The sequence below is a fragment of the Pyrus communis genome, chromosome 12, assembly GCF_041283825.1.
Source record: "Pyrus communis isolate YQ-2024b chromosome 12, ASM4128382v1, whole genome shotgun sequence".
In the NCBI taxonomy this organism is placed as follows: domain Eukaryota; kingdom Viridiplantae; phylum Streptophyta; class Magnoliopsida; order Rosales; family Rosaceae; genus Pyrus; species Pyrus communis.
The window spans coordinates 14677609-14700320 of NC_142576.1; positions in this window are offsets into that span (position 1 = coordinate 14677609).

Sequence of the window (22712 nt, forward strand, 5' to 3'; positions counted from 1 at the left end):
ATGCACAGATTGGCTCCTCTTCCTCCTCCTTGCTGCGGCACAAAGTTAGGGTGATGGAATTGGTGGTTTTTGAATGGTGTTTTCTAGTTTGGAGGGATGGAGGATGGTTGATTATGGTGGGGAAGGGTGCGGCAGAGATGTATGGATGTGTAGGGAGGTGTATGGATGTGTAGAATGGAGAATGGAGGTGCGGCACAAGGGTTTCTGAATAGCATAAGGGGGTGGTACGAATTTGTGGCTGAAAATATGTTTATATAGTCCTAGGGTTTATTAGATTAGGGTTTACTTAGCTGATTTGGTGGATTAGGGCCCTAGAATTCGGCCATGGTGATTCAAATCCACTTAGGAGAAGGTTTTGGCCCATATAGTTCTATAAACTGATTTGTATACCCAAATCCACAAGGATTAGGCCTTGGAATTCAGAATCCCAAAGGGATTGGGCCTAGGAAGGTGCGGCTGATTTAGGGGAGAGGGTAGCTTGCCTTGCAAGGCAAGGTAAAGCCTTCTAGAAAGGTTTGGGCGCCACTTTTCTAGGGTTTCTAGAAAGAATAGGTTTTGTGGCAGATTTGGGCCTTCTAGACTAGGATGCTTCTAGAAATAGGTTCTAGAATGATCCATTTAGGTCCCCATGTAATTAGGAGTAAGACATGATAAGGTTTGGATAGGATAAGATGAGATAAGGTTTGGATAATGTTTTGGATAATTGGATAATGTTAGATAAGGTTTTGGATAATGTTGGATAAGGTTGGATAAAGTTTTGGATAATGTTTCCTCTTTTCTTGCACTTTCGTTATCCACTTTGTCCTTAGCTTAGTTCCTTCCTCTTCTTATCACATTTCCACCTTCTTGAAGTCCAAATTCGTCCATCCATGTTAGCCCACATGCAAGCTCACCACCTAGTGTCCAAAATAGCTCCAAAATGCACTTTCTTGATACTTTAACCCATAGGACCTACAAACACACGAAATTGAGTTGTAATACGACATTAACTAAGAAATAATAGCACAAATGCACAAGAATAAGCTAGTTAAGTCGCCTAAATATGCTCCTATCAATACCTTGAAGATTTGAATGATGATATGCTTGAAAAAGTCATTACAAGTGGTGTAGAAGTCAAAACCAAGGGAGCAACATCCATGCAACCCCACGGCACAAATACACTATCCTATGCCGTGCCTCCTAGTGAGGATTTTCTTGAAGTAGTTGCTGCCCTTGAGTCATCACCAATACATGATGGTAAGTTTCCTAACAAAGAGTCCATTCCCATTTCGACTAACAAGTTGCTTCCATCCATAATTCAGGCACCTATCCTTGAACTCAAACCTTTGCCAAGCCATTTGAAGTACATTTTCTTGGGAAAAAATTTGACATTGCCTGCCATCATATCATCATCCCTCACGGCACAAGAGGAGGAAAAACTCATGCATGTGTTGAAGGAGTACAAATCTGCCCTAGGATGGACATTGGCCGATATCAAAGGTATAAGCCCCACAACTTGTATGCATCACATATTTCTTGAGGAGGGGACCAAACCAACTAGAGAGGCTCAACGCCGTCTTAACCCTCCAATGATGGAAGTTGTGAAAAAGGAGATAATCAAACTTCTTGATTGTGGAGTCAATTATCCTATCTCCGATAGTCGTTGGGTTTCACCTATCCAATGTGTGCCTAAGAAATCCGGAGTGACGGTTGTGGAGAATGCCGAGAATGAGCTTGTACCCATGAGAATCCAAACCGGTTGGCGTGTATGCATCAATTATAGGAAGATAAATGCCACCACAAGGAAGGACCACTTCCCATTGCCGTTCCTAGATCAAATGTTGGAAAGGTTAGCGGGTCATTCTTTTTATTGCTTTCTTGATGGATATTCAGGTTATAATCAAATTGTCATTGCCCCGGATGATCAAGAAAAGACCACTTTTACTTGTCCCTTTGGAACATTTGCATATCGACGCATGCCATTTGGTTTGTGCAATGCCCCTGCCACGTTTCAAAGGTGTATGGTAAGCATATTTTCTGATTATGTTGAAAGGATTATTGAGATATTCATGGATGACTTTAGTGTTTTTGGTGATTCTTTTGATAAATGCTTGGATAATCTCACTTTAATCTTGAAACGTTGTGTTGAAACAAACCTTGTTTTAAATTGGGAAAAATGCCATTTTATGGTTAAACAAGGTATTGTTTTGGGTCATATAATCTCTGAAAAAGGAATTGAAGTTGATAAGTCTAAAGTAGATCTTGTACGCTACTTACCCTCTCCTACTTCGGTTAGAGAGGTTCGTTCTTTTCTTGGTCATGCAGGATTCTATAGACGATTTATCAAGGACTTTTCCAAGATTGCACAACCCCTATGCCGCCTCCTCCAAAAAGATGTGTCTTTTGAGTTCAACGAGGCATGCGAGAAGTCATTCAAGCATCTCAAAGAGCTCCTAACCACGGCACCCATCATAACTCCCCCGGATTGGTCCATTCCATTTGAATTGATGTGTGATGCCTCGGATTATGCACTTGGGGCTGTTTTGGGTCAAAGGAAAAATAAACAGTCACATGTTATTTATTATGCTTCCCGCACTTTAAATGATGCTCAATTGAATTATTCTACAACCGAAAAAGAACTCTTGGCGGTTGTATTTGCTTTAGATAAGTTTAGATCATATCTTATTGGCACTAAAGTAATTGTTTTCACTGACCATGCAGCCTTGAAGTATCTTTTCACCAAAAAGGAGGCCAAACCAAGGCTCATTCGTTGGATGCTTCTACTTCAAGAGTTCGATATTGAAATTAGGGACAAGAAAGGTTGTGAAAACGTGGTGGCTGACCACTTGAGTAGATTGGTGCGTGAAGAAGAATCCCTCCCCATTTCTGAGACATTTCCGGATGAACAACTTCTGTCCATTGAGGTAAGTACCCCTTGGTATGCCGATTTGGTCAATTTCTTGGTGACTAAGCAAGTTCCTAACACCCTAAGCAAGGTCCAACGTGATAAATTGATACATGATGCAAGATTTTATGTGTGGGATGATCCATATCTATGGAAATATTGCCCAGATCAGATTATTAGAAGATGTGTGCCAACTTCTGATTTTAACTCAATTCTAGCATTTTGTCATTCTTATGCATGTGGAAGCCATTTTGGTACCCAAAGGACAGCTCGTAAAGTGTTAGAATCTGGTTTTTATTGGCCTACATTGTTCAAAGATGCTAGAATGTTTTGCTTAACATGTGATAGATGTCAAAGAACAGGTTCTATTGGTGCAAAAGACCAAATGCCGCAAACACCCATCTTCAATGTTGAAATCTTTGATGTTTGGGGTATTGATTTCATGGGTCCTTTTCCTTCTTCATTTGGTTTCACTTATATTTTGCTTGCGGTTGATTATGTTTCTAAATGGGTAGAAGCAAAGGCTACCCGTACTAACGATTCTAGAGTGGTTTCAGATTTCATCAAGACTAACATTTTCTCTAGATTTGGGATGCCGCGGGTATTTATAAGTGATGGAGGTTCACATTTCTGCAATAGGACCATTGAGGCACTCTTCAAGAAGTACAATGTCAAGCATAAGGTTTCAACACCTTATCACCCACAAACAAGTGGCCAAGCCGAAGTATCAAATAGAGAGGTCAAGCAAATCTTGGAGAAGACCGTGGGGCCTAACCGGAAGGATTGGAGCATGCGTTTAGACGATGCACTATGGGCATATCGCACTGCCTACAAAACACCCCTAGGGATGTCTCCATTTCGGCTAGTTTATGGAAAACCTTGTCACTTACCCGTGGAGCTAGAGCATAAGGCACATTGGGCCATCAAAACGTTCAATTTGGACTTAGATGCTGCTGGAATGCATCGGAAGCTCCAATTGAATGAGCTTGAGGAACTAAGGAATGAAGCCTACGAGAATGCCCGCATTTACAAGGAAAAGACGAAGGCGTTTCATGACAAGATGATTAGGGGCAAAACCTTCACAATTGGGCAGAAAGTTTTACTTTTTAATTCTCGTCTACGTTTATTTCCCGGAAAGTTACGTTCTAAATGGATTGGACCTTTTGTTGTTACTAATGTTTTTCCACATGGTGCAGTTCAAGTCCAAAGCTTAAGGAATGGGGTGGAATTCAACGTCAACGGACATAGATTGAAGCCATATTATGAGAATGCCGTGGGGCAGGTTGTGGAGGAGATCTCACTCCATGCCGTGGGCACCAATGATGCCTGAACGTGTTCTTCGTCCGGCTGCAAGACGTTAAAGAAAGCGCTACTTGGGAGGCAACCCATGCCATTCAACAAAGGAAGACCTAGAAAGCACTCCAATTCCAGATTTGCGTTCCTAAACCCTTCTCTTTGTTGATTCTTTCTAATCTGCCTATTTAGTTGTTTTACTTGCTGTTTGTGTGTTTCTTTGTGTGATTCTATGCTTAAAACATTGAGGACAATGTTTGATTTAAGTGTGGGGGGGGTAACTAAGTGTTTTTCATGCAAATTCGTGGGATTTTATCACCCATTATTTCAAAACTTGTTCCTTGCTGTTTTTAAGTGTTTTTAAGCAGTTTTGGTGTGTTTTAGTATGTTTTGAAGTAAAAATCCGAAAATCAAAGAAAAATTTGAAAAATTTGTTTTAAAAAACCCAAAAAAGAGTTGTTTTTGTGTGTTTGTTTGTCTCTTAGGGTACCTTCCAACACAATGATGAGGATTTGGTTTTTAAATACATGGCTGTTAAAGAGAGTGATTAACATGGATGAAAGTTTGATTTACTCTATGTTTATGCTTGGTTGTGGTTATAACTTATGAATTCACATGCAATCATAAAAGAAAAAAATCAGTTTTTGTAACATGCTTGAGGGAAGGAACTCAAATTAACGCTACAACCTTGTGAGACTTGAACCTAAACGTATATTTGGAGAGTTAAAATCTGTGCATTCTTTGTTTTCTAAAATTGTTGCATGATCTCATTATTCTTTGCTTGGTTGCTACTTAGAAGGCGTTTCATCATTTAGTTCCAAACACTAGAAGTCATGCCCATTTCATTCAAAGCATGGTATTGATTAGCATAACACATTTTCAAGATGAAGTTGTGTAGTGACCACCACTTTAGCCAAAAAGCCGTGTGCCCTACTCCATTATATGTTTAGGTGTTAACCCCATTGAGCCTTGTTTAGCCTTTTCTTTGTTAACCCACATTACCCTCACCTAGCCTAGATTAGGACTATCCATACCCTCGTTCTTAAAGTATAGTAAGCATGATTCAAATGGAATTCCTTTATGGCAGAAACCAAGTGTGGGGAAGTAGAAAGAAAAGAAAAGAAAAATTCGTAAAAAAAAAAAAAAAAAAAGTATGAAAAGAGTTGAACAACATGAGAAAAAGAGTTCCAAGGTGTTGTTTGTTGAAGAAAGGGTCCAAAAAGTTGAATTCGGCCCCAAGAAGTTGTTTAAAGTCTTCCCCTTGTGTTTTTAAGTTAATTTCTGCAAACTAAGTGAATTCTAAGTCTTAATTTCATTACTTTGCTTACTAATGCTTGAAGTAACGTTTGTTTTCCCTATCCTTTCTTTGTTAACCAATACCCCAAGCCCCGTTGCAACCCTTAAACTTCTATCTTGAGTGTTATGTGTTTCAATTTGTTGAGTTTGAATTTGGTATGAGCATATGGTGTCACTGGTTCTCGCATCTAAGTAGTAGCATTCCATTCATGAGATCATATCTAAACATGCCTATTAACTCCGGAAATTGCGTTCTTTGTGATACATATATGTGAGCATTCGTTTTTATATCTACATCAATTCTCTCACATATAACTAGTATAGGGTGTGTAGTTAGAAAATCTGAGTGAAAATAGAGTGCAAATCTATTAAGGATAGAAGGAATTCTCTAAGGCATGTTACTACATTCAAAACATTGTTTTAATTGGTTAATTGTGAACTAGTAAGTAGTGACTATGATTAAGCATGTGCTTAAGTGTTAAATTGACTCAAATCTGTGGGAATGATAATCTTTAACATGTCATGTGCATTGGAAATCCCTGAGGCAAACGTTGGAAGGTTTAGATTATGTTTGTTTGTTTTGTCTTGTTTTATTTCTTTGTTTTGCTTGAGGACTAGCAAAAGCTAAGTGTGGGGGAATTTGATAGGAGCATTTTTATGCGACTTAATTGGCTTGTTCTCATGCATTTATGTTGTTTTTCCTTAGTTAGTTTAAGTGTTTAAAGTCATTTTCGTGCAATTTCAGGTTTTAGTGTCAAAGTATACAAAAAGAAGCAATTTGGAGCATTCTAGAGCATTTTTGGGCCAAGATTGGATAGTGCAAGCATGGAGCCATGAGGATGGACGAATTTGAAGGCTTGAATTCAGTTAGGGAGCTGCAAGGGGGCCTGAAAAAACCTTATTTCTAGAAGGCTTTATCTATTCACACATGGTGCCTAATTTCTAGCTTGTCTCCTAGCCGTCCTAGCTTGTCTCCTAGCCGTCCTAGCTTGTCTCCTAGCCGTCCTAGCCGTCACTAGCCGTCCTACCTTGTCTCCTAGCCGTCCTACCTTGTCTCCTAGCCGTCCTAGCTTGTCACTAGCCGTCCTACCTTGTCACTAGCCGTCCTACCTTGTCTCCTAGCCGTCACTAGCCGTCCTACCTTGTCTCCTAGCTGATAGGAGCATATTTAGGCGACTTAACTAGCTTATTCTTGTGCATTTGTGCTATTATTTCTTAGTTAATGTCGTATTACAACTCAATTTCGTGTGTTTGTAGGTGCTATGGGTTAAAGTATCAAGAAAGTGCATTTTGGTGCATTTTGGAGCTATTTTGGACACTAGGTGGTGAGCTTGCATGTGGGCTAACATGGATGGACGAATTTGGATTTCAAGAAGTTGGAAATGTGATAAGAAGAGGAAGGAACTAAGCTAAGGACAAAGTGGATAAGGAAAGTGCAAGAAAATAGGAAACATTATCCAAAACCTTATCCAACCTTATCCAACATTATCCAATTATCCAAAACATTATCCAAACCTTATCTCATCTTATCCTATCCAAACCTTATCATGTCTTACTCCTAATTACATGGGGACTTAAATGGATCATTCTAGAACCTATTTCTAGAAGCATCCTAGTCTAGAAGGCCCAAATCTGCCACAAAACCTATTCTTTCTAGAAACCCTAGAAAAGTGGCGCCCAAACCTTTCTAGAAGGCTTTACCTTGCCTTGCAAGGCAAGCTACCCTCTCCCCTAAATCAGCCGCACCTCCCTAGGCCCAATCCCTTTGGGATTCTGAATTCCAAGGCCTAATCCTTGTGGATTTGGGTATACAAATCAGTTTATAGAACTATGTGGGCCAAAACCTTCTCCTAAGTGGATTTGAATCACTATGGCCGAATTCTAGGGCCTTAATCCACCAAATCTGCTAAGTAAACCCTAATCTAATAAACCCTAGGACTATATAAACATATTTTCAGCCACAAATTCGTACCACCCCCTTATGCTATTCAGAAACCCTTGTGCCGCACCTCCATTCTCCATTCTAAGCCTCCATAGACCTCCCTACACATCCATACATCTCTACCGCACCCTTCCCCACCATAATTAACCATCCTCCATCCCTCAAAACAAGAAAACACCACCCAAAACCACCAATTCCATCACCCACACTTTGTGCCGCAGCAAGGAGGAGGAAGAGGAGCCAATCTGTGCATCGAATCCATGTTGGAATTGCTGAGCATTTAGGTGTATTCTTCCTTATGATTTCAATGTTTAAATTCAATACTTTTTGTTGTGCAAGCATGAGGAACTAATCCCCCCTTTGGCTAGGGGGGAATTTCGAAACCATGGTTATATTTGCATGATGATTTGATTACTTTCAGTTGTGATTTCATGAATGATGAATTCAATTTACTTATCTATTTTAATTAAAACTTGCTTATGTATATGAATTGAGAGTGCACGCTTGATTTGCATGCATAAACATGATGCTAGGATATGAGGGAACTTCACCTAATCGTTGGGAACTCACATCCATGAGTAGTTAAGATTGTTGGTCGCAATTATGTTAAGTAAATTCTTGGCATAAGTATCATGCGCTTTCATAGTTACGAATGCCTCGTCAACACCTATGATTTCCATAGAACCTAATGATCTTTGATTGTCTTTCTATCATGCGCTTTCATATAGAAAACTTTTAAAGAATAATTTGATTGCAATGCGCTAATTCCATTCAATTCAATGACCTAAGGGAAATATGAGAGTTAATTTAAGCGTACCTAATTAACTTGGGGTGTTGAGGTTCATAAATTCATCGAATAAGCAACTGGAGATTATTTTGTATGCAAGTATGCCATGTGTGGAGAAAAACCTCCTAGCCATCTCACCATCCATTTAATTCCACCAATTTCGTCAAAATCTGCCTAGTTTACATATTTTTTTTGTTTGTTTGATTTTCGTCCAAAACCAAATCCCCAATTGTCTTAGAGTGTCTAATTGGTCCAAATATGTTTTAGATTGTGTTTTTAAGAGTTTTGAGTCAAGTTAGAACCAATTTTCGTCCAAGTTTGTGTTTAGGCTCAATACTGCCCAGATTGTGTTTTTAAGGCAGTTTTGAGTGTTTTTAGCCTATTTTGAGTCTTTTGAACGTGTGTGAGTCTTTCTAAGTGAGTTTAAGTGTTTTAAAGGTTAGTTTCATTTATTTGAGTCAGTTTAGAGTGTTTAGCAAGCCCTCCTAATCCCCGGTGTAAGAACGATCCCTACTTATTTATATGCTACAATTGTCAAAAGAGGGTTAATTTGTGTGTTAAGTTAATTTTCGCATCAAATTTTGGCGCCGTTGCCGGGGATTAGCAACTTTGCTAATCCCTTGGTTCTTTTCTTTTTGGTTTAGTTGTTTTCGTTTTAGTTTCTAACTTAGTGTTGTTTTCTTTGTTTGTTGTTACTTTTGATATTTGATTTAGTTCTCTTTCTTTGATTTTAGGTACTAGAGAAGTAAGATATGGATTTTGCTAGCATTCAAGCTCAATTGGCAAATCTTACTTCTCAATTGTCGCCGTATGCCGAAAGGACCACAATGCAGAGTGTCCCTACATTTGGTGCTTCATATCGGCAAGGATTTCAAGCCAATCAATGTCCACAAAGAGATTGGAGGGATCATTCAAACTCTATGTGGTGGGAAGCTCAACAAGTTCAACGTGAAGCATATTGGCAGCCATATGAGGAGTTCTATTCAAGACCTATGCAGCCACCACAACTTCATATGCAATATGCTCAATTAAATTCAAGTTCGTCAATAGATTATAATCAAATTCTTAATGAATTAAATTCTTTGGTGCAGGGGTCACAAAATCAAGTCAAGGAGGCTCAACAAGAAGCATATTGGCAACCATATGAGGAGTTCTATACAACACCTATGCAGCCACCACAACCTCCCCCACAACAATTCCAATCAAGTTCAAGTATGTCCATGGATAATGATAAAAATTTTCAATTACTAACCTCTTTGACGCAGGACGAACAAAATCAAGACAAGAAGTTGGGTAAATTGGAGGAGCAAATTGGGCAGATTATGGAGTTCATGAAACAAATTCAAGAGCAAAGTGAACTTTCCAACTCAACTATTGAAAACTCAAAGGAAGATTTTGAAATCCATAATGCTATCACTTTGGGAAGTGCTATGGAGGTTGGATGATGCGTAGATTTATACGCGCACAAATTAAACCCTCTTTTCGTCAAATTGTAGTATATGTATAAGTAGGGATCGTTCTGGACCGGGGATTAGGAGGGATTGTTAATCACTTGGATTTGACTCAAAAACGTAAAAACACAATATAAAACACTATACTAGACTCAAAGAATGCAAAACTAATCTTTAAAACACTAAGACAAACCAAAGACTCAAAATGCTTTTAAAAACACAAACTAAAATGATTTCTAACTAAATTGACATTAAAGTAAAGGGGGATTTAAGTTTATACGAAATTAAATTAAATGAACAAATTAAAACAGAATGTAAGTATAAAATTGATGAAATAGAATGGATGAATGCTAGCTAAGGGGGTCATCTCCACATATGTTACACTTGTATAATAAAAAGATTTCCAATTGCATTTCAATAAACCATTAATTCTCAACGCTCCAAGTTAATTAGGTCCGCTTAAATTAACCGTCAAGTTCTCCTTAAGTTAATGAATTGGATGGGTTAGCGCAACGCAATTCACCACATTCTCCAAAAGTCCTTTACGTGAAAAGCACAATAAAGATACAATCAAAGATCATTAAGCATTATGAAAACTATAAGTGTTGACGAGGCACTCGTTACTATGGAATACGCATGAAACTTATGCCAAGAATTCGTTTAACGCGATTGTTTATAAGCAACCTCCACTACTTGTGAATATAAGTTCGTAACTATTAGGTGAAACTCACTTATATTCTAGCGTCATATTCATGCATGAAAATTAAGCGTGCACTCTCAATAAACATACATAAATAAGTTATCAATCAAACGGTTAAACAAATTGAATTCACAACTTATGAAACGCAATTAGAAGTAATCAAATCAAAATGCAAGCATAAACATTTATTTCGAATTACCCCCTAGCTAAAGGGGGTTTAGTTCCTCATAACTTTGAAATCAAAGAAACACCTAAACATTCCAACAACTCAAACTTGAATTGTATTAACGTTTAGGCACTCTTCTCTTCCATTCCTCATACTTACAAAACAAAGAGAATTGAATTTAAACTTTGAAATCAAAGAAACACCTAAACATTCCAACAACTCAAACTTGAATTGTATGAATGTTTAGGCCCTCTTATCTTCCTCGTTGTTGTAGCACAAGGTCTAAGGTGAGGTTTGGGGGATTATGGAAATGGATGAGGAATGGTGGAAGGGGGACTCACGGTTTTGGATTCTAAGGGGAAGTGTTTGTGTTAGTTGTGGTGTGAGAAATGGAGAGATGGAGTGGGGAGTGAATGAATTTTCTCAATGAATGCATGGGTTTTTATAGGGGGAATGGGAGAATATGTTGTTGATTGTTTAAGAGTGCATGTGGCTCTTATGATTGTTGTGCAATGATGAAAGGCAAAGTGCATGTGCAATGTTGGAGGATGAATGTGTGATGGTGTGATTGAATGATTTAAAGGGGCATGTGGGTGAATTAAAGGATGGAATGCATGTGAATTAGGTTGCAAAGAGAAGGAGAAAAGCTGGAAAATGGAATGGGATACATGGCAAGGTGTGTTTGGTGTTGGAAATGCATGTGTTTGCATGTGAATTAAAACTAGAGTGAATGATGATGAATGCATGTGGATTAAAGAGGTGTGAATGCATGTGAAGATGCTAGTAAATAATGCATGTAGGGTTAGGAAATAAAATCATAACTTAAAGGGGAATGATTAAAGGGTGTTGAAAGGTTTTGCATGGCTTTGAAGTGATTGTGGATTGGGCTAGGGTTTAAGTACATGAAATGGACCCAAATTGCTCCCCCTTGCATGGCAAGGAATGGTGTTTGTGTTAAGCCCAAGGCAAGGTGAATGTAATTGGGTTAGGGCCATTGTTTTATGTCCTCAAGTGCTTACAAGGCCTTCAATTTCATCCATCACTTGGGCTCCAAGCATAAGCTATCCATCCTTAGCCCAATAGTGCTCCAAAACACTCCACAATGCATCCTTTCGTCAAACACGTCTTATTATCCTGAAAACACACAAAAGAAGCATAAAGGACTAAACTAACTAAAGAAACATAACGTAAATGTACGAGAACAAGCCATTTAAGTCGCATGAACATGCTCCTATCATTGGAGCTGACCTAAAAATGTCCAAACATAGCCTAGAAGTGGATGAGGAGCTGCTAATTGAGGAGGAGGAAGAAGACATGCACGCGGCAAGGGTAGAACAACCCTTGCCGCAGCTCCCTAAGCCCTCTAAACCACCCACCACAAGTAAGGACGTCCCAATTCCATGTTATTCTGATGTTATTCCACCCAATGTCCCTTTTCCTAGCAGGTTTTTGATTCCCAACCAAGAAGAGAGTAAAAAGGACATCGTGGAAGCCTTCCCAAAGGTGCAGAATGCTATTCCAATTCTTGGTGCAACACAGCAAGTTTTAGATGGTGTTGAATTCTTCAAAGGACTTTGTACACCAAGAAGAATGATTCAAGAGAAGGTAGTGGCTGGAGAAGATGTAGAAGGCATCAAAGAGGACATATTTGAAACCACAAAACCCAAAGAAGTTGAATTTGATGACATTGGACAAGTCATAACCATCACATGCAATCTGGCCAAGTCCAATATCCCTGAAACTTTCAAAGGAGTGGTGTTTGTCATTGAGTTCTTGTCGGACAAAACAAGTAAGTCATCTTCTTCAAATTCCATTACATTTTATACTAACTTGCTGATTTTGATAAATCAGGCACCTACACTAGAATTCAAACCAATGCCGGTTCACTTCAAGTATCACCTTCCATTCAAGGATCAATTCCATGCCGTGGGACCTAGGGAAGTTTGAAGGGAAGCATTGTCCGGCTGGAAGACGTTAAAGCAAGCGCTTCTTGGGAGGCAACCCATGTGTTCGACAAGGAGAAGATGGAACTTCCACTCCAAACCCAGATTTGCGTTTCTAAACCCTTCTCCTTGCTATTTATTTTATCATGCGTAGTTGCTTGTTATTTGTTTGCTTTTATGTGAGTCTTTGTGTGAAACATTGAGGACAATGTTTGATTTAAGTGTGGGGGGGGTAAACAAGTGTTTTTATGCAAAAATTCGTGGGATTCTATCACCTATCACTTCTAATGTTGTTTCTCACTGTTTTTAAGTGTTTTTAGTGCGTTTTAAGCTATTTTAGTGTGTTTTGAAGTAAAAATCCGAAAATTTGAAAAAAATCGAAAAAAGTGTTTTGAAAAAGCCAAAAAGAGTTGTTTTTGTGTGTTTGTTTGTGTCGTAGGTTACCTTCCAACACAATGATGAGGATTTGGTTTTTAATTGCATGATGGTTAAAGAAAGTTACAAACATGGATGGACGTTTGATATACTCTTTGGTTTATGCTTGGTTGTAGTTATAGTTTACGAATTCACATGTAATTGCAAAAGGATAAAATCAGTTTTTGTAACATGCTTGAAGGAAGGAACTCAAACAAACGCTACATCCCTGAGAGACTTGAGCCTAAACGTTTATTTGGAGAGTTATTAATCTGTGCATTCTTGTTTTCTAAAAGTCGTTGCATGATCTCATTATTCTTTGCTTGGTTGCTACTTAGAATGCGTTTCATCACTATAGTTCCAAATACTAGAACTCATACCCGTTTTATTCAAAGCATGAAATTGATTAGCATAACAAATAACAAGATGAAGTTGTGTAGTAGTCAGCACCATAGCCAAACAGCCGAATCCACCCTTGTCATTTGTATTGTAGGTGTAAACCCCTTTGAGCCTTATTTAGCCTATTTTCTTGTTAACCACATCATCCTTACCTAGCCTAGAATAGGACTTTCCATACCCTTGTTCTTGAAGTATAGTGGAGCATAACTTAGAAGGAATTCCTTTTGAGTGACATTCTTGCAGAAAACAAGTGTGGGGGAAAGGATTTTGTGAGTGTGTGTGTGCCAAAGTCTTAAAAGGGGCACGGGAAAAAGAAAGAAAAAAAGAAAAAAAAAAGAAGAGAACGAAAGAAAAAGAAAGAAAAAAAATCGTGAAAAAGAAGAAAATAAAGAAAAGAAGTGAGAAAGAACTCACAAGTGTTGATTGTTGAAGAAAGGGTCCAAAAAGTTTGAATATGGCCCTAAGTTTTGTGTGACTTCCCCTTGGGTATTCAAAGTTGACTTCTGCATTCTAAAGGGAATTCTAAGTGCCTAATTCATTACTTTGCTCACTATTGCTTTAAGAATGTTTGTTTCCTCTACCTTTCCTTGTTAACCAATACCTTAGCCCCGTTACAACCCTTAGACTTCTATCTTGATTGTTATGTATTTCAATATGTGGAGTTTAGAATTGGTTTGAGCATATGGTATCCCTGGTTCTCGTGTCTAGGTAGTAGCATTCCATTCATGAGATCATATACATACATGTTAATAATTCCATAAAGTGCTTTCCTTGTTATAACATATGTGAGTGTTCGTCTACATGTTTACATCAATCTTCTCACATATACCTAGTGTAGGGAGTGTAGTCAGAAAATCTGAGTGAAAACAGAGAGTATATCCGGTGAGGAATTGAGGAAATTCTCTAAGGCATGTTACTACATACAAAATGTTGTTTTAATTGATTAAATGCGAGCTAGTGAATGGTGACTATGATTAAGTATGCTCGAGGGTAAGGATTGCTTAAATCTATGTGAGTAGTGACCTTTAACATGTTATGTTTCATTGGAAATCCCTGAGGCAACGTTGGAAGGTTTAGAGTTATGTTTTGTTTCTTTTGTTTATTTGTTTTGCTCGAGGACTAGCAAAAGATAAGTGTGGGGGAATTTGATAGGAGCATATTTAGGCGACTTAACTAGCTTATTCTTGTGCATTTGTGCTATTATTTCTTAGTTAATGTCGTATTACAACTCAATTTCGTGTGTTTGTAGGTGCTATGGGTTAAAGTATCAAGAAAGTGCATTTTGGTGCATTTTGGAGCTATTTTGGACACTAGGTGGTGAGCTTGCATGTGGGCTAACATGGATGGACGAATTTGGATTTCAAGAAGTTGGAAATGTGATAAGAAGAGGAAGGAACTAAGCTAAGGACAAAGTGGATAAGGAAAGTGCAAGAAAATAGGAAACATTATCCAAAACCTTATCCAACCTTATCCAACATTATCCAATTATCCAAAACATTATCCAAACCTTATCTCATCTTATCCTATCCAAACCTTATCATGTCTTACTCCTAATTACATGGGGACTTAAATGGATCATTCTAGAACCTATTTCTAGAAGCATCCTAGTCTAGAAGGCCCAAATCTGCCACAAAACCTATTCTTTCTAGAAACCCTAGAAAAGTGGCGCCCAAACCTTTCTAGAAGGCTTTACCTTGCCTTGCAAGGCAAGCTACCCTCTCCCCTAAATCAGCCGCACCTCCCTAGGCCCAATCCCTTTGGGATTCTGAATTCCAAGGCCTAATCCTTGTGGATTTGGGTATACAAATCAGTTTATAGAACTATGTGGGCCAAAACCTTCTCCTAAGTGGATTTGAATCACTATGGCCGAATTCTAGGGCCCTAATCCACCAAATCTGCTAAGTAAACCCTAATCTAATAAACCCTAGGACTATATAAACATATTTTCAGCCACAAATTCGTACCACCCCCTTATGCTATTCAGAAACCCTTGTGCCGCACCTCCATTCTCCATTCTAAGCCTCCATAGACCTCCCTACACATCCATACATCTCTACCGCACCCTTCCCCACCATAATTAACCATCCTCCATCCCTCAAAACAAGAAAACACCACCCAAAACCACCAATTCCATCACCCACACTTTGTGCCGCAGCAAGGAGGAGGAAGAGGAGCCAATCTGTGCATCGAATCCATGTTGGAATTGCTGAGCATTTAGGTGTATTCTTCCTTATGATTTCAATGTTTAAATTCAATACTTTTTGTTGTGCAAGCATGAGGAACTAATCCCCCCTTTGGCTAGGGGGGAATTTCGAAACCATGGTTATATTTGCATGATGATTTGATTACTTTCAGTTGTGATTTCATGAATGATGAATTCAATTTACTTATCTATTTTAATTAAAACTTGCTTATGTATATGAATTGAGAGTGCACGCTTGATTTGCATGCATAAACATGATGCTAGGATATGAGGGAACTTCACCTAATCGTTGGGAACTCACATCCATGAGTAGTTAAGATTGTTGGTCGCAATTATGTTAAGTAAATTCTTGGCATAAGTATCATGCGCTTTCATAGTTACGAATGCCTCGTCAACACCTATGATTTCCATAGAACCTAATGATCTTTGATTGTCTTTCTATCATGCGCTTTCATATAGAAAACTTTTAAAGAATAATTTGATTGCAATGCGCTAATTCCATTCAATTCAATGACCTAAGGGAAATCTGAGAGTTAATTTAAGCGTACCTAATTAACTTGGGGTGTTGAGGTTCATAAATTCATCGAATAAGCAACTGGAGATTATTTTGTATGCAAGTATGCCATGTGTGGAGAAAAACCTCCTAGCCATCTCACCATCCATTTAATTCCACCAATTTCGTCAAAATCTGCCTAGTTTACATATTTTTTTTGTTTGTTTGATTTTCGTCCAAAACCAAATCCCCAATTGTCTTAGAGTGTCTAATTGGTCCAAATATGTTTTAGATTGTGTTTTTAAGAGTTTTGAGTCAAGTTAGAACCAATTTTCGTCCAAGTTTGTGTTTAGGCTCAATACTGCCCAGATTGTGTTTTTAAGGCAGTTTTGAGTGTTTTTAGCCTATTTTGAGTCTTTTGAACGTGTGTGAGTCTTTCTAAGTGAGTTTAAGTGTTTTAAAGGTTAGTTTCATTTATTTGAGTCAGTTTAGAGTGTTTAGCAAGCCCTCCTAATCCCCGGTGTAAGAACGATCCCTACTTATTTATATGCTACAATTGTCAAAAGAGGGTTAATTTGTGTGTTAAGTTAATTTTCGCATCACTAGCCGTCACTAGCCGTCCTACCTTGTCTCCTAGCCGTCCTATCTTGTCTCCTACCTTGTCCAAGCTACACACATATATCCTTTAAGTGTTTCATGTATAGAATTTCTGGTACAAAAAACCTTTTGGTTTCAACTAAGTTCAAAACCTTTCCTAGCCCTATAAATAAGGCTTTGCAGCAAGGCACTTGGAGGATTCATTTACCCAATTTTCATCCATTCATCTAGCCACACCACTCTACACATCCTAAAATCCTAAAAACACAATTCCAGCCAAACACTACACCTTGCCGTGCCTATCCTCCATCCAATTCCATAATCCCTGATCCTAAAACACATCCCAACCATCCCATCCACCTTTGTGCCGTAGCAAGGAGAAAGAAGGAAAGACTCTTGGATGCTCAAGCTTCGTCGTTGGTGCATTCTAGGTGTAATTCGTTTTATGATTTCAATGTTTAATTTATTTTCCTTTCATTTTGCTATGAACATGAGTGGCTAAACTCCTATTGGTTAGGGGTGATTTCGAAGCCATAACTATGTGTGCAAGTTGATTTGATAAATTCCAGTTATGAGTTCTTGAATCGTGAATGCAATTGGCTTAACTGTGCGAGTAATAACGTATTTGTGTTTGTTAATTAGGGGTCGACACTTAATTGGCTTGCATGAATATGATGCTAGAATATAAGTTTGTTTCACATAATTGTCACACACTTATATTCACAAGTAGTGAAGGTTGCTAGTCACAATCGCGTTAAGTTCAATTCCTAGCATAAGTGTCATGATGTCATAGTCACAAGTGCTTTGTCAATGCTTATAGTTTTCATTGAACGTAATGATCTTTGATTGTATCTTTATTATGATGTCATGTAAGGAACTTTTGAAGAATGCTTTGGGTTGTCGTATGATGTCATCCAATTCAATAACACAAGGAAAACTTGAGAATTAACTAGTAATGTCACGGTTAATTTGGGGCATTGTCATTCATAATTCTATGAAGGAATAACTAGAAATCGAGTCATTTGCATACTTGTCATGTGTGGAGAAAGAACCCCTAACTAGTTCATCATCCATTAAAAACCCCAAAAACGTTTCAAAATCAGTTTTACTTTGCAATCTGTTTTCTCAACTTTAATTTCGTCCAAATCAAATCCCCCTTTACTTTGAAGTCTCAATTTAGTTAGAAATTGTTTTGGTTCATGTTTTTAATTGTTTTGAGTCAAGTTTTCAACCAATTTCGTCCAAATTAGTGTAGGTGCTCAAAACTGCCCAGAAAGTGGTTTTTAGGCAGTTTTGAGTCTTCTAGTTGCTGTTTTGAGTTTTTGTTTTGTTTTAGTGTTTTAACTTTGGTTTTTCATTCTTTGAGTCCAAATTAGTGTTTTTAACTTTGTTTTGGAGTTCTTAGGTCAGTTTTCAAGAGTTTAGCAATCCCTCCTAATCCCCGGTTTTGAACGATCCCTACTTACATACTTTGCTACAATTGTCAGAAGAGGGTTTAATTTGTGTGCTTAATATATTTCGCATCAGGAATGCATGTGCACGGTTTTGGTGTGGAGAAATGATTATGGATGCATGTGTTGAATGATTTCTTGGTGAGGGATGTGGAGTGGCTGGAATGATGAAAGAATAAAGGGTGCATGTGGGTTAATTAATTAAAGGGAGTGCATGTGCAATGTTGTTGTTGGTGCAATGATGGAGGAACAAGTGCATGTGGCTGAAATGTGGAAGGTGTGTGGCTACTTCAAGTAGGAATCCTTGTGACATCAACTCTTCAATTTCGTCCATTCCTTTTGCTCCAAGTATAAGTTATCCCTTCCAAGTCCAATTTTGCTCCAAAATGCTCCAAAATGCATCTTTTTGCTTCCTTAGCCACATGAACCTAAAAACACACGAAAATGGCTTAAACGCCAAAAACAACTATGAATTAACAATATAAATGCACGAAAACAAGCTAAGTAAGTCGCCTAAATATGCTCCTATCAGCGTATAAATCTCGCATCAGAAACCTAGGGTTAACTTTCCTGCTTCAAATAGGAAACCTTGTTTGAGTAGGATTCCTCGTTTTGGTAAGAATTCATCGTTGGAGTAGGAATTCGTCGTTTCTTCAAGTCTTCAACTCATTCATTCCTCTTTCGCCCCAAAAGACTCCAATTTGCATCTTCTTGCGCACTTTGGCCTTATAATCTGAAAATACACAAAAGTGGCCTTAAACACTAAAATAACTAAATAAACACAACATAAATGCACGAGAACAAGCTAATTAAATCGCATGAATATGCTCCTATCAGACGAACCTGATTTGGGTTGTGTAGGTTGTGCTTGGGGTGGTGTGGGTGCATACGGCCTTTGGTAGAATCTCGGAAGTTGCTGCCTAAATGCGCTTTGTTGTTGGGGTTGTTGGGGCTCCCTCTATTTGAAATTTGGATGATCTCTCCGACCGGGATTGTAGGTCTTAGAGAATGGATCATTCCTTGGTTGATTTGGACTTTGGTACCCCACATCATGGGCACTCTCCCATCCTCCATTCTCTATCAATTGAGGACAGTGATCATTGAGATGTCCTTGCATAGAGCACACTCCACGTATGGTCGCACCTTGCATTTTGGATCCTTAAACAACCTGAGACACAAGCATAGTGAGATTATCTAATTGAGATTGAATTTCAGAAATTGCACTTACCTCATTCACTTGTTGCCGTGGGGTATCTCTTTGTCTAACACCTTCATATTGTTGTGCATTCAATACTCGGTTTGCAATTAAGACCTTGGCAGCCACCGGTGTTTTGTCAACCAAAGCACCTCCCGCTGAAGCATCTAGCATTTGTCTCTCAATTGGAAGGAGTCCCTCGTAGAAATATTGAATTAAGAGCTCTTCCTTCATTTGATGTTGAGGACATGATGCAACTAGAGTCTTGAAACGCTCATAATACGCTGGAAAAGACTCCCCTTGATTTTGTTGAATTCCGCTAATCTTCTTCCTCAAAAGAATCACTCTTGAAGTTGGGAAGAATTTCTCCAAGAATGCTCTCTTCATGCTTTCCCAAGAAGTAACGGTCCCGGGTGCCAGGTCATAGAGCCAATCCTTAGCCTTTTCCAAAAGAGAGAATAGAAAGGCTTTCATCTTCAAAATATTCCCATCGACAGTGATGGGTGTCATGCTCAAACATACCACTTCAAACTCCTTAAGGTGCTTGTTTGGATCTTCCATGGACAGCCCATGGTATTTGGGAATGTGATGCAACAAGCTTTACTTCAATTCAAACTCATCGGTCTTGCCTTGAGCGGCCCTAGGGTATTGAATGCTTAATGGCACGACATTGTCCAACCCCGAGGCAGAAAGCTCCTTGATTGTTCGATTATCCGCCGCCATGACATTTTCTTCTTCTTCCACTTCTTCTTCTTCTTCAGATTCGGCCTCTGAACTTGAACTAGGTGGATTCGGTTCTGGTTGCTTCCTCTTTCTTCTCAAAGTTCGCTTGAAATCGTCATCAAACTCTAATATATTCTCACGAACTGGATGAGAACTATGAGTCATACACCTAGAACAAGGAAACAAAACAAATCAGCAGGTCACTTAGAAGGCACAGCACACGACCAAAACACTAAGAAATAAGTCACAGCAAAAACAAAAAGGAAGAACAAATAAACACACGACACTTTAGACCTTAAGACACTTTGACACGACACAAACACAAGGGATTAGCAAGTTTGCTAATCCCCGGCAACGGCGCCAAAATTTGATGCGAAAATTAACTTAACACACAAATTAACCCTCTTTTGACAATTGTAGCATATAAATAAATAGGGATCGTTCTTAAACCAAGGATTAGGAGGGATTGCTAAACACTTTAAACTGACTCAAATAAATAAAACAAAGCTTTTAAACACTTAACTCAACTCAAAAGACTCAAAACAAGTTCACAAGACTCACAATGAACTGAAAACACTCAAAACTGCCTAGAAAACACAAACTGGGCAGATTTGACTCTAAACACAAAATTGGATGAAATTTGGTTCTATCTCGACTCAAAACACTCAAAAACACAATCTAAAACATATTCTAACTATTTAGACACTCCAAAACAAATGGGAATTTGGTTTTGGAGGAAAATAAACAAAATTAAACTAGGCAGATTTGAACGAATTTGATGGAATTAAGTGGATTATGGGCTAGCTAGGAGGTTTTTCTCCACACATGGCATACTTGCATACAAAACAATCTCCAATTGCTTATTCAATGAATCATGAACCTTAACACCCCAAGTTAATTAGGTACGCTTAAATTAACTCTCAGATTTCCCTTAGGTCATTGAATTGAATGGAATTAGCGCATTGCAATCAAATTATTCCTCAAAAGTTCTCTATATGAAAGCGCATAATAGAAAAACAATCAAAGATCATTAGATTCTATGGAAATCATAAGTGTTGACGAGGCATTCGTAACTATGAAAGCGCATGATACTTATGCCAAGAATTTACTTAACATGATTGTGACCAACAATCTTAACTACTCATGAATATAAGTTCCCAACAATTAGGTGAAGTTTCCTTATACCCTAGCATCAGATTTATGCATGCAAATTAAGTGTGCACCCTCAATTCATATACATAAACAAGTTTTAATTCAAATAGATAAGTAAATTGGATTCACCATTCATGAAATCACAACTGGAAGTAATCAAATCATAATGCAAATATAGCCATGGTTTCGAAATTCCCCCTAGCCAACAGGGGATTAGTTCCTCATGAGTACAAAACAAAGATCATTGAATTTAAACATTGAAAGCACAAGAAAGATTACACCTAAACGTTTCAGCAATTCCAGGTTGAATGGCATGCACGGCTAGGCTTCCTTTCCTCTTCCTTGCTGCGACACAAGTTGTAGGTGGTGGATTCGGGGGTTTTGAATGGTGTGTTCTTGTTTAGAAGGATGAATAATGGCTGATTATGGTGGTAGGGTGCGGCAGGTTGTGTATGGAGGTGTATGGAGTGAATGAATGAAGGAGAATGGAGAATAGGGGTTGCGGCAAGGTGTTTTCTGTATAGCATAAGGGGTGGTACGAATTTGTGGCTGAAAATATGTTTATATAGTCCTAGGGTTAATTAGATTAGGGTTACACTTAGCAGATTTTATGGATTAGGGCCCTAGGGTTCGGCACAAGCAAGTTAAATCCACTTAGGAGAGGATTTGGCCCAATTAGTTTCATAAAAGGATTTGTATACCCAAATCCACATGGATTAAAGCCTAACAAATCAGAATCCAAAAGGAAAAAGGTTTAGGAAATTCGTCCAAAATTGGGCCTTCTAGAAACTAAGTGTTTTGTGGCTGATTTTGGGTTTTCTAGAAGAAATAAAAGGGGGAAGGGTGTGGCACCCTTTTAGGGTCAGATAAGGCTTCTAGAAATTAGGTTTTTAGGTCCACTTGCAGCTAGGATTAAGGTGGAACAAGATTAGGTTAGGATAAGATAGGATAAGGTTGGATAAGGTTAGATAAGGTTTTGGATAATGTTTCCTCTTTTGAGCTACTTCCTTATCCACTTTGTCTTGAGCTTAGTTCCTTCCTCTTCCCATCATATTTCTAGCCTCTTGAACTCCAACTTCGTCCATCCATGTTGGCCCATACATGCGTTATCCATTTAGTGCCCAAAACTGCTCCAAAATGCACCTTCTTGGTACCTTAACCCTTTGGACCTACAAACACACGAAAATGAGTTGAAATACTACATTAACTAAGAAATAATAACACAAATGCACAAGAACAAGCTAACTAAGTCGCATAAATATGCTCCTATCACTTCCTTGTTTCAAATCTGTCCTAAAGTGTGTTTTTGAGTATTTTGAGTCAAAAGCAATTCTATTTTCGTCCAAATTAAGTCCTAGAGTTTAAATTGAGTGTTTTTGACTGTTTTGTGTTGTTTTGAGTCATCTAAGTTTAGTTCAGAGTCTTTGAGTTTGTTTAAGTGTTTTTAAGCATATTTTTGTATCTTTGAGTCAGTTTTCATTAGATTAGCAATCCCTCCTAATCCCTGGCCTAGAACGATCCCTACTTATATCTATACTACAATTGTCAAAAAGAGGGTTTAATTTGAGTGCTATTATTTATCACATCAATAATAACACTCAAATTTAATTCATTTTTCCTTTG